Source organism: Acomys minous, assembly GCF_964271855.1.
Source record: "Acomys minous genome assembly, chromosome: 15".
Taxonomy (NCBI): Eukaryota; Metazoa; Chordata; class Mammalia; order Rodentia; family Muridae; genus Acomys; species Acomys minous.
This window is the reverse complement of record NC_140497.1, coordinates 41,193,299-41,207,274: the sequence shown is the minus strand read 5'-3', so window position 1 is coordinate 41,207,274 and position 13,976 is coordinate 41,193,299.

The window sequence follows — 13,976 nt, the reverse complement described above, 5'->3', positions numbered from 1 at the left end:
CATTGTAATGCATTGTATAGCGGGACCCTAGGTATCCCAAAGCCCAAAGCCAAGATGCTGTGATAGCGCGTTTGCAATCCCACTGAAGAGATTTTCCCACCATGCTGTCATGTGTCTCTTTGACTGTCCCTGTCACTGTGCTTCGTCGATGCATTCTTTAAGAGTTTCTTCTGTCCTGTGACTACGAAACTTCATGTGAAATCTTCCATGGTACATACAACCTGCCATATCCAGAGCAACCCAAATCCACATTCTCCCACCACTGCCATTTGAATTTGATGCAGAATAAATTCTTCTCCATAAAAGAGGCTGAGAGGTCGAGGATGGCTGACGTGTGGTGGTATGGGAAGAGTGACTGATGAGATGGGCGTGGTGGCGCACACCTTTAATCCCAGCACTCAGGAAGGCAGAGCAAAGTGGATCACTGTGAGTTCAAGGCTAGCCTGGTCTACAAAGCAAGCTCCAGAACAGCCAGGGCTACACAGTGAAACCCTATCTTGAAAAACAAACAAACAAAACAAAAGAGTGACCGATGCCCAGCTGCTAAGACAGCAGGAATGTCCCACAATTTATCTTGATTACGTTATGTGACACTTTATACCTGCTAAGTAAGGGGGGATAGAACTAATGTTGATTCACAAATGTTGACATATTAAATAAAAAATAATGTTAATTTTTATCTTTTTTTATTTTTATGCTAAAATGTTATTAAATTAAAGGGAAATTCTAGATAGGGATTTTTTTTTACATGGCTACTCTTAAAATTTCTTATTTCTTTTTTTTTGTTTTATTATTATTATTATTATTAATTTATTCTTGTTACATCTCAATGGTTATCCCCTCCCTTGTATCCTCCCATTCTTCCCTCCCTCCCATTTTCCCCTTACTCCCCTCCCCTATGACTGTTCCTGAGGGGGATTACCTCCCCCTCTATATGTTCATAGGGTATCAAGTCTCCTCTTGGTAACCTGCTGTCCTTCCTCTGAGTGCCATCAGGTCTCCCCCTCCAGGGGACATGGTCAAAGGTGAGGCACCAGAGTATGTGAGAAAGTAATATCCCACTCTCCACTCTACTGTGGAGGGTGTTCCGTCCATTGGCTAGATCTGGGTAGGGGTTTAAGGTTTACCGCCTGTATTGTCCTTGGCTGGTGCCTTAGTTTGAGTGGGACCCCTGTGCCCAAATCTGCCGATCATAATGTTCTACTTGTAGGCTTCTAGGACCCTCTGGGTCCTTCTACTTTGCCTTTCTCCCATGATTCTCTCATCTAGAATCCCACTAGAATGTCCTCTCCTCTGTCTCAGTTTCCTGGTAAGTGAAGGCTTTCGTGGGACATGCCCCTTGGGCTAATATGCAGATATAAGTGAGTATATATCCAGAAGATGCTCCAGCACACAACAAGAAAATTTGCTCAACCATGTTCATAGCAGCCTTATTCATAATAGCCAGAACATGGAAACAGCCGAAGTGTCCCTCAATAGAAGAATGGATAAAGAAACTGTGGTACATATACACTATGGAATACTATTCAGCTATTAAAAACAAGGACTTCCCGAAATTTGTGGATAAATGGATTGAGCTAGAAATGATCATAATGAGTGAGTTAACCCAGAAGCAGAAAGACTCAAATGGTATATAAAATTTCTTATTTCATAGGCTGATCCTGTCAATTGTCAAGGTGGCATCCTACTCCCACATTTGGAGGGAGCATCCAAGGCATGAATTATTACAGTTTAATTCACAGCTTGTCATATCTTGCCACCTAATCATTTACCTAGTTATAAGAACATTTTGTAATTAATAAATTATTTTTTATCATGAAACTTTTATGCCTATCACAGATTGTGTTATGGGATAGTTTTATTATTGCCTATCTTCCTCATTGACTACCAACTTCAAAGTAACAGCATCATCATCTCTTTATTATTATTATTATTTAGAAAAATTGCCTGATACAGTGAATGGCCTATAGTAGAGGTACAAGAAATGCTACATTTTCATCATCTGAAATAATTTTTGCTATTGAATGCACTAAAGAAAAAATCAGGAAGCTCAGAGTTAAATTTCTTCAGTTGCTAGCTTCATCTTGAATCTTAACTGTAAAAATCAACTACCGTATTAAATGCATTCTTACATATTCCATTTGCAAATTTAGAATGGCCTTTTGACATCCTTTATTGCTATGCATCTGTTATGTCATAACCTAAAGCCTGGTCCTTAAGACAGAAGTTGACAGTTTCTGTAAAGATTTACAGACAAATGTTAGGGATCTTTGTTGTAAGAATTCCATCTCATCTGTGTTGAACAAAAGCAGCTGTCAGACTCTACATAAAGCAAGCAGGTAATGGTCTAAGCCAGTTCATCAATGGACACTAAAATATGAATTTCTGATAACTTTCTTATAAAGGAAATATTGCTGTTTTTACCTACTTAGCCATTCAATTTTGAAGGATCTATTCTTAACTTACAGGCCTTGTGAAATCAGTGGGCTAGATTGTCTCTTGGAAGCCTTGTTTTCTAGCTATAATAAAAATTTGCATATATTTGCAAATACATGAATTAAAGCAGAGTATATCGGTGTGCATCTTCTACCTTCTTTGACATTGACTAAGGTCACTCACCAGCGCTTGGTTTCTGGTGCACTGACTTGGAAGACCTGAGACACCTTTATTCATGTTTCGGAGGCCTTAGCGTGAGTGACTGTGAGGCTGAGATCAGCTGCGGTTGTGACTCCAATTGCCGAACTGGCTTTCAGAGCCACTTAAGGTTACCTGTATATGTTTTGACAGGGGGTAAGGTGTTTTCCATGTGTAAGATGAATCTGGTTTTGAGAGGAGAGAGTGACGCTTATCAGCGCTAACAAAGGACAATAGTACCGTGGTTGGAAGTTCCTCTGTTACTTCCTGAGAAAGTGCTTATGCTAATTCACACTGTCAGGTTTTGTAAAAGTGTTCACTTTTCATCTCATCACTTCTTTCTTTTTTCTTCATCCTTCAATTGCCTTTTCTTCTCAGTTCAAAACAAGCCTGCAGAGTAAATGCTGAAGCATAATCCTATATTAATTTATGGGCCGTGGTGTGGCTTACTAGAAATGAAATGCTCTGGTCCCATGAAATCCTAATCACTTTCACCGCCAGCAGGTGACCGAGCTAAAGCATTTCCAGTGAAGTGAACAAGAACATTAAATAATACCAATGCTGGGGACTGGCTGGATTCAAGTCAGGAAAGTACTATACTAGTGATCAAAGCTTGGCCGAGGGAGGCAACTCCATTTGGCTTTAACTCAGTGGGAAAGGCAGGAACTTCAAATCCATGGTCAGCCCAATTCAATTTGTGAGACTTCCCCAGCTATTTCTGTATTGCATACCAAACAGAGGGGCCTGAGCTGGCTTATGAAAAATCTCTAGGTAAAAGAGATGTGTAAAAATTGTCCCCCGTGAAAGTTCTTTCAACTCTCGCTGACTCTTGAGGCAGCCTTTTTAAAGCAGCCATGAGGAAGGCACCTGTGCCGGGAACGAATGGCTGTGGTCTTAGTACCTGGTGAATCTGTCTCAGGCAGCAGGGCTGGGATAATCCCCCTCTCTTACTGAGTGCCTGGGACTTGTCTGAATGTAAGTAGGTTTGGGGGAAAAAAATCCACATTAACTAGGATGTGTTAGAATTAAAGTGCCCTAGTGAACAAATAACTGAAAATGATCATTCTAAAACTTAAGAACACAGAGATTAAAAAAATACTATGAATATGTTCCAATGTCCAAAATAGGAGGACCCGATGTGTCATCTGGAGGTAACATGGTTCATTTGATTCTCACAATCAAATGTACCGATCTAAAAACAATTCTTAAACCTGGTAAAGTTTTTACATAACATAAACAGCTAAGTTCTGCACCATCCAACAAAATGGGGAAGGGAAAATAGAATGCTAAGGCAAAAATAAAGATAATTTTAAAAATGTTGCTGCTGTGGAAGGTTTTATAATAGCTGGTATAAACATTTGGGGAGGGAACAGTCCTTAATAATATTCAACTTGGAGTAACGTTAGAATCACCTTGCCTTTCCTGCTTCCACTGGGACACTGTTAAGAGTGTTGCCCATGCTCCACTTCTGAGTGCACCACTGATTTGGAATGTTAGTGTTACTTGAAAATGATTTTTGATAAGCCAGAGAATAGCTAAGTATAAGATCATAAATATTTTTAGATGAAAGCCACGAGCATTGCCAGTAGCATCAATTCTAAGTTTGCCGCACATTTTAAAATGCCGTTTAATAACAATGTAGAAATAGTTATTCTGGCCAATTCTGTCTACCTGAGGATGTACATGATAAAAATCTAAAGAAATATTCATGCTGTGATATCAATATTGAGAAAGGAATCAGAATTTATTCATAAGCGTAGGATATGAATAGAAGAGAAAAAAAGGCAAAGGAAAAATTTAAATGAGATCAGACCAAACTCAAGGCATACATTTTCTGAGGTAGACAATGGTCTTGGGACAGGGGCCCATATGACAAGTGTGTGAGTGCTTATTCTTTCATAGGATAGGATAAAACTGTTGTTTAGATTTGCGAGATGACAGAAGGAAACCCCCTGAAGGCTCATGAATCGATCCCTTCTCATATCTCGTGTCTTGAAAGGATGGCTACAAGATTATTTTATTAGCAGAGTCGCCAATCCCCCATTTTCTTTCAAGCAGTTTCATCACAATCCTACTGCAAATACTTTAGTTTTAGAAAACAAACTTCTTTTAAAACATGGCTGCTCATGGGAAGTCTGTCTACTGGACAAGTCAGCTTCCGATGGTGCCTATTGCTATGAGAACATGGGTTGTTTTTACCTAGATCTAGACACCTTATTCCTGGGAAGATTTTGGACCATGAGCTGTTTTTAAAGGAAACACTGTCTAGAGTCTTGGTGGTGTTCTCTCTGATAATCCTTAAGCAATTAAAGAGAGCCCGTGAGGGACCCTGTTCATAAAAGATTTACAGAAAGGTCACCGTCTAGTGATTTTAAAATGAAAAATGTAAAGATAAGTGAGCAATGTTTGAATAATAACAGTTGCTAAGAGAAAAGCATATCACAACAAAACAGAACGGGGTAACATTTAAAATGATATCTTCAGACATGTTTCCCTCCTCTAAGAATGCTTTAGGGTTCCTTTGCAATACATGAGGTAATTGAGTCAATGATTGCCCTGCCACTCCAGGGACACTCAAATCTTGCCTCCAAGTGACAGAATCATTTTGATAATTAAAAAAAAAAAATTAGATGTGGACCACTGTCTTAGTTACGGTTTTATGGTTGTGAAGAGACACAATGACCATGGTAACTCTTATAAAGGAAAGCATTTAATCGTGGCTGGCTTACAGTTCAAAGGTTTAGTCCGTTCTCACCATGGCAGGAAGCATGGTGGCATGCAGGCAGACATGGTGCCGGAGAAGGAACTGAGAGTTCTACACCTTGATCCACAGGCAGCAGAAAGTGAACTGGCCTGAGAGAGACTTCAAAGTCCAATCCCTAGTGATGCACTTCCTCCAACAAAGCTACATCTGCTCCAACAAGGCCACACCTCCTAATAGTGCCACTCACTATGTACCTATGGGGGTCATTTTCTTTCAAACCACTGTAGCCAGTGAAATGGTTTAGTTCTTGCTGCCCTTTCTGAGGACCCCACCTTCTTCCTTGGAACTCACATGGTGGAACAAAAGAACCACCTTTCATAAGTTGTTCTCAGACTTCTATATACATACTATGGTATACATGGGTGCACACACACACACACACACACACACACACACACACACATATATAGGCATGCATGCACACACATACTCACACACAATAAATAAGTAAAGCCTAGATTAATTCTAAAATATTGCTACTCAGTAAGTATTCATTTAAAGACTCTAAAATTACTTTCATTAAGATTTAGTATTTAGTGCATCTTTTCTTCTTAAGTTAGGGGCACTGGCTATAGGAAATAATCTGTAGGAGGCATTGAAAGCCATCAATTATGGACCATTGATGCCACAAGAGAGAGAAAGCAAGGAGTGGATATACAATCTACTCATTCCTCCCATAGAGAAGACACTGTATGGGGCGCTTTATTATTTATACATACTGCAAATATTATAAAGCACGCATTGATATCCCTAATATGACAGATACGAAAACCAGGGAAGTGTAATTTTTCCAGTGACACCCAGACAGCATGGGAGAAGAAAACCCGTTCCAGATTAGGTTAATCAAATTCCAGTGCTATGTACTTTTGAATTCACAGGCTGACTTACCAGGCTGAGAACTTGGTATCACCTAGGCCAGTGCTGTTCAAGTTCTCATGGACTTGCCAGTTATCTGGGGAACTTGGGACACACACACACATACACACACATACACACACACACACACACACACACACACACACACACACACACAGAGAGAGAGAGAGAGAGAGAGAGAGAGAGAGAGAGAGACACGCAGTCCTAAAAACAATAAAGAATTCTCTGAGTCTTGCTTTCAATAAAATTGCCATCCTTCTCTTCTGTTTGGAATTCCAGAGTGACCAGTACAGTGAACCCTGTGTTCTGACTTCCCTTCCTTGTTCTCTATATCATAACTCAGGTACTAAATCTCAAAGCTGATTGCACAAGTGAGTAAGGGAATGAAACCACTGCAGTTCCACCACAGCAGGGTTCACCAACTCAAGCAACCAGGGCCAGGCACAGCAGACCAGAAGGTATAAAGCAGGCTTGGCAGTGTGCTGACGAATGGAGCTTGTCTATATCCCGAGAGAGCAGTTCATACACAACTCTGGAGGATCCTCACCATGTGAAATGTAGTTGCAGTGGTCTCACTGATCTTTCCAGTTTCCAATGAAGTTAGACACTTGGGGTTTTTTTTCTTTTTAATCTTTTCAAAAGATTATATTTTAGAGAAGTTTAAATGTTCACAATAAAATTGTACAGACTGTAAAAGGAGTTCCCATATACCCATCTTTGGGGTTTGCTAAATGAATAATAATGGATAATGGTCAAACCTACCAATATCACATCATAAAATAAAATAGTGTCTTTAAAGAAAAGTTCTTCAGTGCTGGGATGGTCCAGCCTCCTTCCATTAACTCTGGGAACCATTGATCTTTTAACTGTCATCGCCCTTGTTCTCAGGTTAGCACACAATTGAAATCATACACTATGCAATCTTTTCATTGTTTTCGTACACTTGGTAAAAATCTATTTAAGATTCATGTATTTTCATGCTTGCAAGTTTTCTGTCTAGTATTGAATATCAGTACAGGCTGTGAGTAGCACAGTTTCTTTCTATACCCATCTAATATGGAATATCTTAGTTGTTTCCAAGGTGGGAAACTATTCAAAAGATGTCCATGTTTTTAAAAAAAACACATATATAGGTCAAACTGTCTGGGAAAAGTTGGAAAGAACAGGGTTGCTAGGTCACATTGTAAAACCATGTTTAGTTTTGTAAGGCCCATGCACGCTGCTTTTCATTTTGTGTATGTCAGCCTTCATTCTTCCTAACAATGAATGAGTTTCTTTTTTCCCTTCATCCTCAATAGTGTTTGACATTCTCGATGTATAACAGTATCTCTTCGCTACATTTGTTCAAATCCCCTTGCTGCTGTACCACGTGAAGCATCTTTCCATGTGCTCCCTTGTCACCTGTTGCATTTAGTTAGGTTTTCATAAAGCAAAATGTGTAGTTTCAGAGGGTTAGTACATTATCGTTATAGTGGGGAGCATGGCAGTGTACAGGCAGGCACGGGGCTGCAGAAGGAGCTGAGAGTTCCACAGGCAGCACAAAGGGACTGTGTCCCAAACTGGGCAATATAGCCTGAGCATATATGAGACCCGCCTCCACAGTGACACACTTCCCCCTTTAAGGCAAACCTACTCCAACAATGCCACACCTCTCAGGAGTGCCACTCCCTGTGAGCCAAGTATTCAAACACATGGGTCTATGGGGGGGCACTCCTATTCAAACCACCACACCTGTATGTATATTGTAATTATTTTCCCATTTTAAAACCTCATTGCTTTCTGTTTTAAGAGTTTTTTCATGTACTGAAAAACAGTTTAAAATAAGAAATATCTCTTGTAAATTCTGTCTTCTAATTTGTGCCTCATTGTCATTCTCTTGCTAGTATCTTTCATAGACAATTATTTCATGGATCTTGATATTGGTTTTATATAAAACACAGATAGTCAAGACCAGACTTCTCTAGATTTTCTACATGCTCTAGCCTTTGTAGTTATTAAATTTACATTCAGATGTGGGAAAATTTGAATGACTTTTTGGATGTTTGGAAGGTCTATGTCTTGAATCTGTTTCCTGGATATTGATTATCCTCAGTATTATTTGGCAATAAGACATTTTTTTCCTTCATTGTACTATCTTTGTTCTTTGCTCAATAATTAGTTGTTTTATCAAGTGGGTCTGTTTCTGCTCTTTTAAGCAGTTTGAGCAATCCACTTGTCTGTTTCCACCAGTGCTACAATATGCTAGTTACTGTGGCTTTAAGTCTTGAAATTAGTTAGTCCATTTCTCTGGCTTTGTTTTTGCTTGGTATTTAGTTAGCTGGTTTTAGTCTTTTATTTCTCACTATAAATTGTAGACTTAGCTGGTGAGAATGTATGAAATAGCTTACTGACAATTTGAATAGGATTGCTTTGAATCTGCAGGATACTTAGAAGAGACATCCTGTTGACATAATTGGGACTTCCTATGATCATAGATAACACCACCGTTTTTTGGTTTACTATTATCTTCACAATAAAAGTTTTGAATATTTCCTCAGACTTATCTTGCACATATTTATGTTACATTTATAACTAATTATATCATCTACTTGAATGTCATTTTATGCAGTTGTGCTGAGTAGTGTGTGTTTGGACTGGGACATGTCTAAGAGATTGGTGACGCACATCTGTGGGTGTATCTGTGGTTGAAAACATTTCAGAGAGTTTGTAAGAGTGGTCATAACTTTTACGGACATGTTCCTACATCAACACACCTTCAATGTATCTCAGCTACAAGTTCCTGACACAGGCAGAGTATGCCCCAAAGTGTTCCTGTTTAGCAACTCAACCTTTTGAACATATGTTTACATGGCCTTGAAGCAAGCATGTCCCAAATTGTATCCATCATTTTTCCTTCTTAATGCTCAAATTAAGCATTCGTAAGAACACGGCCCTTAACTGAGCTGTTCTGGAATAGGTATGCCCCTAAAATATGTTCCTATATGAATCTGTCTGTTCAGTCTTGTCCAGTGAAATTGTCACACTTCTGTTAAGAGTGTAGTACTTTGGAAATCATGCTCATGCTCTTATAACTAATAACATTTCTTCAGTCTTTTGTTACTTATTGGCTAGGCTTGCTTTGGCATTGTAACCATCAACATGAAAACACAGGCATTTCTTTTTTTTTTTTTTTTAAGAATTATTTATTTATTTATTTATTTATTTATTTATTTATTATGCATACAGTCTTTGGCCCACATGTATGACTGCATGCCAGAAGAGGGCACCAGATCTCATTATAGATGGTTGTAATCGCTATGGTTCCTAGGGATTGAACTCACAACCTTTGGAGGAACAACTAGTGCTTTTAACCTTTGAGCCATCTCTCCAGCCCACATGGTGTTTCTTTATGAGACGATTGACCAGGTGAGCATGACCTATGTTCAACGGGGACAGTCTAATCTAAGACAGGGGGCCTGCCTGGAGGAAAATAAGAAAACATGGATGAAGTCAGCTAGCACAGGCAATTTTCCTGGCCACCATCGTGTGAACTAATCTGTGTCACCATATCCTCCCTGCTATCATGGAAGAAAAGCTTGAAGTTGTGCGCCAAGCAAACCCACCCTCGATTATTTCACAGTGCGATGGCTAATTCTGTTCGCCAACTTGATTGGATTAGGAAATAGGTAGGCTAGTAGGAGAGGAAGGACATTTGAGAATGTTTGTGAGGGCATTTCTAAAGACAATTGGTTCGTGAAAAAATGATTGACTGGATGAGACCTTATTGGTAGTAAGAAAGGTAGGAACCGAAGCCAGGAGGCGGGGATACATTAATTTCTGTCTGTATGGGAGTTTTGTCTCCCATGGAATCCCTATCCTATTCCAGTCGGGCACATGTAAGCCTCTCTGACATGCTGACACTTGCGTGATGGAATGGCCCTCTTATTGTGAACCACAGTAAACGATTCCTCTTCTTAAGTTGTTTTCTCAGGTATTTTGGTTGCAGTGACAAAAGACGTAATTCATATAGAAAACTGATAACAGAGAGGTAGGGTCACTGTTGTAACTAAATCTGTGGCTTTCTGGCCTTGGAGCTGATTGCAGAAAGAATTTAGAGGAGTGTGGAAAAGCATACAAGAGAAAGCCCCACAAGTATAACTTAATGAGTAGCTCTGTTCAGGGTGCAGAAGACCATCACACTGAAAGACATGCGGACAGGCAAGACCGTGGTTGCGAGTTTCATAGGGAAAAGAGGACCACTGGGAGTTCATGCTACCACGCTATCCAAGACTCTCTTTAGAGTTCTCCCAAAGTCTGAGATTTTTGAGTGAAGCTGAATTGAAACATAATGTCTTAACTGTTCTGCTGGAGTACTATGTGACACTCTCTGGGGGGAGATCTAAACAAATGTTTACACACCACAGAGAGGAAACCGAGAAAGGCCAAAATTCAGACAACTAACATAGTCCAGTTTAAACCAATGCGTTTTGCTGGGGTTATTTACAGTCTGTGACTTGCTACAGTGAGCAGAGCCAGCCCAAGTGTGTGATCGTGTGAAAGGCAAGCCTGTGGTGGTGTAGACAGAGGAAGGCCTCTGCAGCTTGCAGACTATCACAGGGTCCCCCAGATGCTTTTCACGGATCCCCAGGACCTTAACATCCTTCCCACTGAGTTTCAGTTTGCTTTGTTCTCATTCTTCATTGCTGCTCTCCTATTCCTCCCTTTCAGATTGGGAATGTATGCCTGTACTTTAATTAATCAATTAATTTGGTGTTAAGAGGGAGTGCTCGTGTGTACCCTGATCAGTGGGCGAACCCAGAAGACGACATGTGGAACTCAGTTCTCTGCTTCCATGACGTAGGTTCTGGAGACTGAACTCAGACCATTAGGCTTGGCAGTAAGGGTCCTTAACAACCGAGCACAGCTGGCTGGCCCTGTGACTAATTTCACAGGGGATCACAATGAAGAGTTAGCCTTAAGTTTCAGAGGAAACTTTAGACTTGAAAATTTGATGTTATTAGAACCGTCAGAATTGTGAGAACTCAAAAGAAGATGAGTTTTACAATGAGATAGAAATAAGTGTCTTGGGGTCAGTGGCAAGTTAGGTGTGGATGGATATCAACTTGTTAAGGTATGAAAACTATGGTGCTTAAAAGGATTAACTGATGTAAAGACCCAATTTGTATTTGAGTGATAAATACAGGTGCGGGCCTAGATCAAACAGGAAGAAAATGCCTACACGGCACTCTTGAATACTACCATTGCCTTGTAACAATTTTTGGTTCTAGGAGATGTTTTGTTGATTCTTTCAGATCTACATGATTATGTGTGGCATTTGAAAGCACAATGTTTTTTTCTTCCATCTCATCTATAAACTGACTATTTACTTTTCTTGTCTTTTTGTATTAGTTTTGCTCTATTAAGATGTATGGTGAAAGCAGACTACTGAAATGTTTCTAACATTGGACTGCTAGGCAATAATATAGCCTGTGTCTGAGGAAGGCTTTCTGTACTTCATACGACCGCAGGATGGAGGAACACAAATAGTAGACTACAGCAACAGGCGTACTATCTTCATTCCCATGGTATAGAAAACTGAGACACAAATGAAACTAATTGTTAATGTCATATAATCACTGATAGAGAACAGGTTTTTAAAATTTATTCAGATTACATCTCAATTGTTATCCCATCACTTATATCCTCCCATCCCTACCTCCCTCCTGCTTTCACCCTATTCCCCTCCCCTAGGTCTGTGACCGAGGGGGACCTCCTCCTCCACTATATGGTCATAGGCTATCAAGTGTCACCTTGGTAGCCTGCTTATTCTTTCTCTGAGTGTTAACAGGCCTCCCCACCAAGGGGAAGTGGTCAAATGTGGGGCACCAGAGAGAAAAGTGTTTGAATTCAAGTAATTAAGTTCTGGAGTTTCTTGAAGTCAGTGTATGTCTCTGTTCATGTGTATAATGTACTGTATTATCTTAAAGCTCTCTCTCTAGAGGGAAAATAAGCCCCAATTTAGTATTTGCTGATATTGCAATGTATATATCGCCACCATGTACTACACGGTTTCAGCCACACCGAATGAAATTAAGTTAGCTTGGGTAGTGTGGTACTTATTTTATTAGGAGTTTGGTTTTATTTTCAATCAGCCTTAATTACAAAGAACAGAGTAAGAAAAGATGAATAACACTAGTTTTATTTAGGAATGGAAAGAAGTACTTTGACATTTATGATGCTCAAGGGTTTTGCACAAGTCAGAAAGAAATGAGATAGACTACAAGCAATTAGAAGGGATTTTGTTTTCCCACATTTGTTCTAAGATCTGATTTTCTTATTATATGTCACTGCTCACATTATAGGAATAAGATTTTTAATTACAGAAAATAAATAAGCAAACACATCTAATGCACCACTCTGAAAGGTCACAAGTTTAAATCAAATGACCAATTCTTGATGCAGTATCCATGCATTAAAACCATAAATAACTTCCTTCTCTTTAACTCAGAGGCAAATAGGTTGAACAGAGCAGTTCCAACTGCCATTATATCCATCCTGAATGTGGTCATTTTTATCCTATAAGTAGATATGATTTTCTCTCAGTACTAAAATATGACTTTTTTTTAATTGGCTGACCCTAGGTTATATAAGAAAACACTTATCATATGGCAGTTATTAACCACAATTTATACTTTTGTGGACCACAGGATGTCATCTTTTCATTGTGTAAAATAGCTGAAAATCTACTGCATAATATATAACAAGGTTAGTACTCAAGAAAACAAACCATTTAAAGCTTCTACAAAATCATGGGATTGTTAACAAAAATTCGTCAGTAAATGGCACAAACACCTTTGTTTACTTTCTGAATTGCTATCCAACTAACACATGTGTCTCCAATAGATATTATTCAAGTGAATTTTAATTGTACAATTAAAAGTATTAAGTAAGCCTAATTCAGTCCTGAGGTCTAAATTCAATCACTGAACACCACCAGAACACATGGCATTTTAAAAAGAAGTTCAACAAAGTAAGTTATGGCCTTTGAAAGTATATTGCCTGGGTATAAAATATTAACTAAAATACATAGTACATATGATTTACCCTCTGAAGTCAAAAGGTATCACCTGAATGTTGCCAGTGGAATTAGATGGTTTGGTTTTTTATACATGTAGTACATGGGTATATTTCTAGTTAAAGTCAAAACAATAAGTCAAGCTCTACTAAGAATATTTTGCAAAGGTAGAAAATGTTAATTATGTGAAACATCTAATATTTGGTATAAAGCATTCTGTGTTACCTACTAAAAGTTGAATTTTATTAGTCACTCTCTGAATATTTTATTTAGTTTCCACTCAGGAAATGTAGATGGACTTCAAAAATAAGAAATATTTCATTATCTCTTGGTTCTCCTCAACCAAAATAAGGTAGTCAAAATTAACAATCTGACCCATAAGCAAATCAGCCTTTCACACTGACCAGGAAAATATGAAAGACATGTCAGGGACAAAGGGATGTTGCCCATCACACCTTATGGTTTGAGAGTATCAACTGAGATGCAAACAGGACCTGGGATGAAGGCCTTTTGGAACTATCCTGGCTTTGGCCCACCACTGCCATCTCCTCTCTTCCACTCTCACTGGTGTCGGTGTGCTTATTTCAGAAAGATTTGCACAACATAAGTCACCATCACAAGTGAGTAGTCTTAGGAAACCCCCCTCTT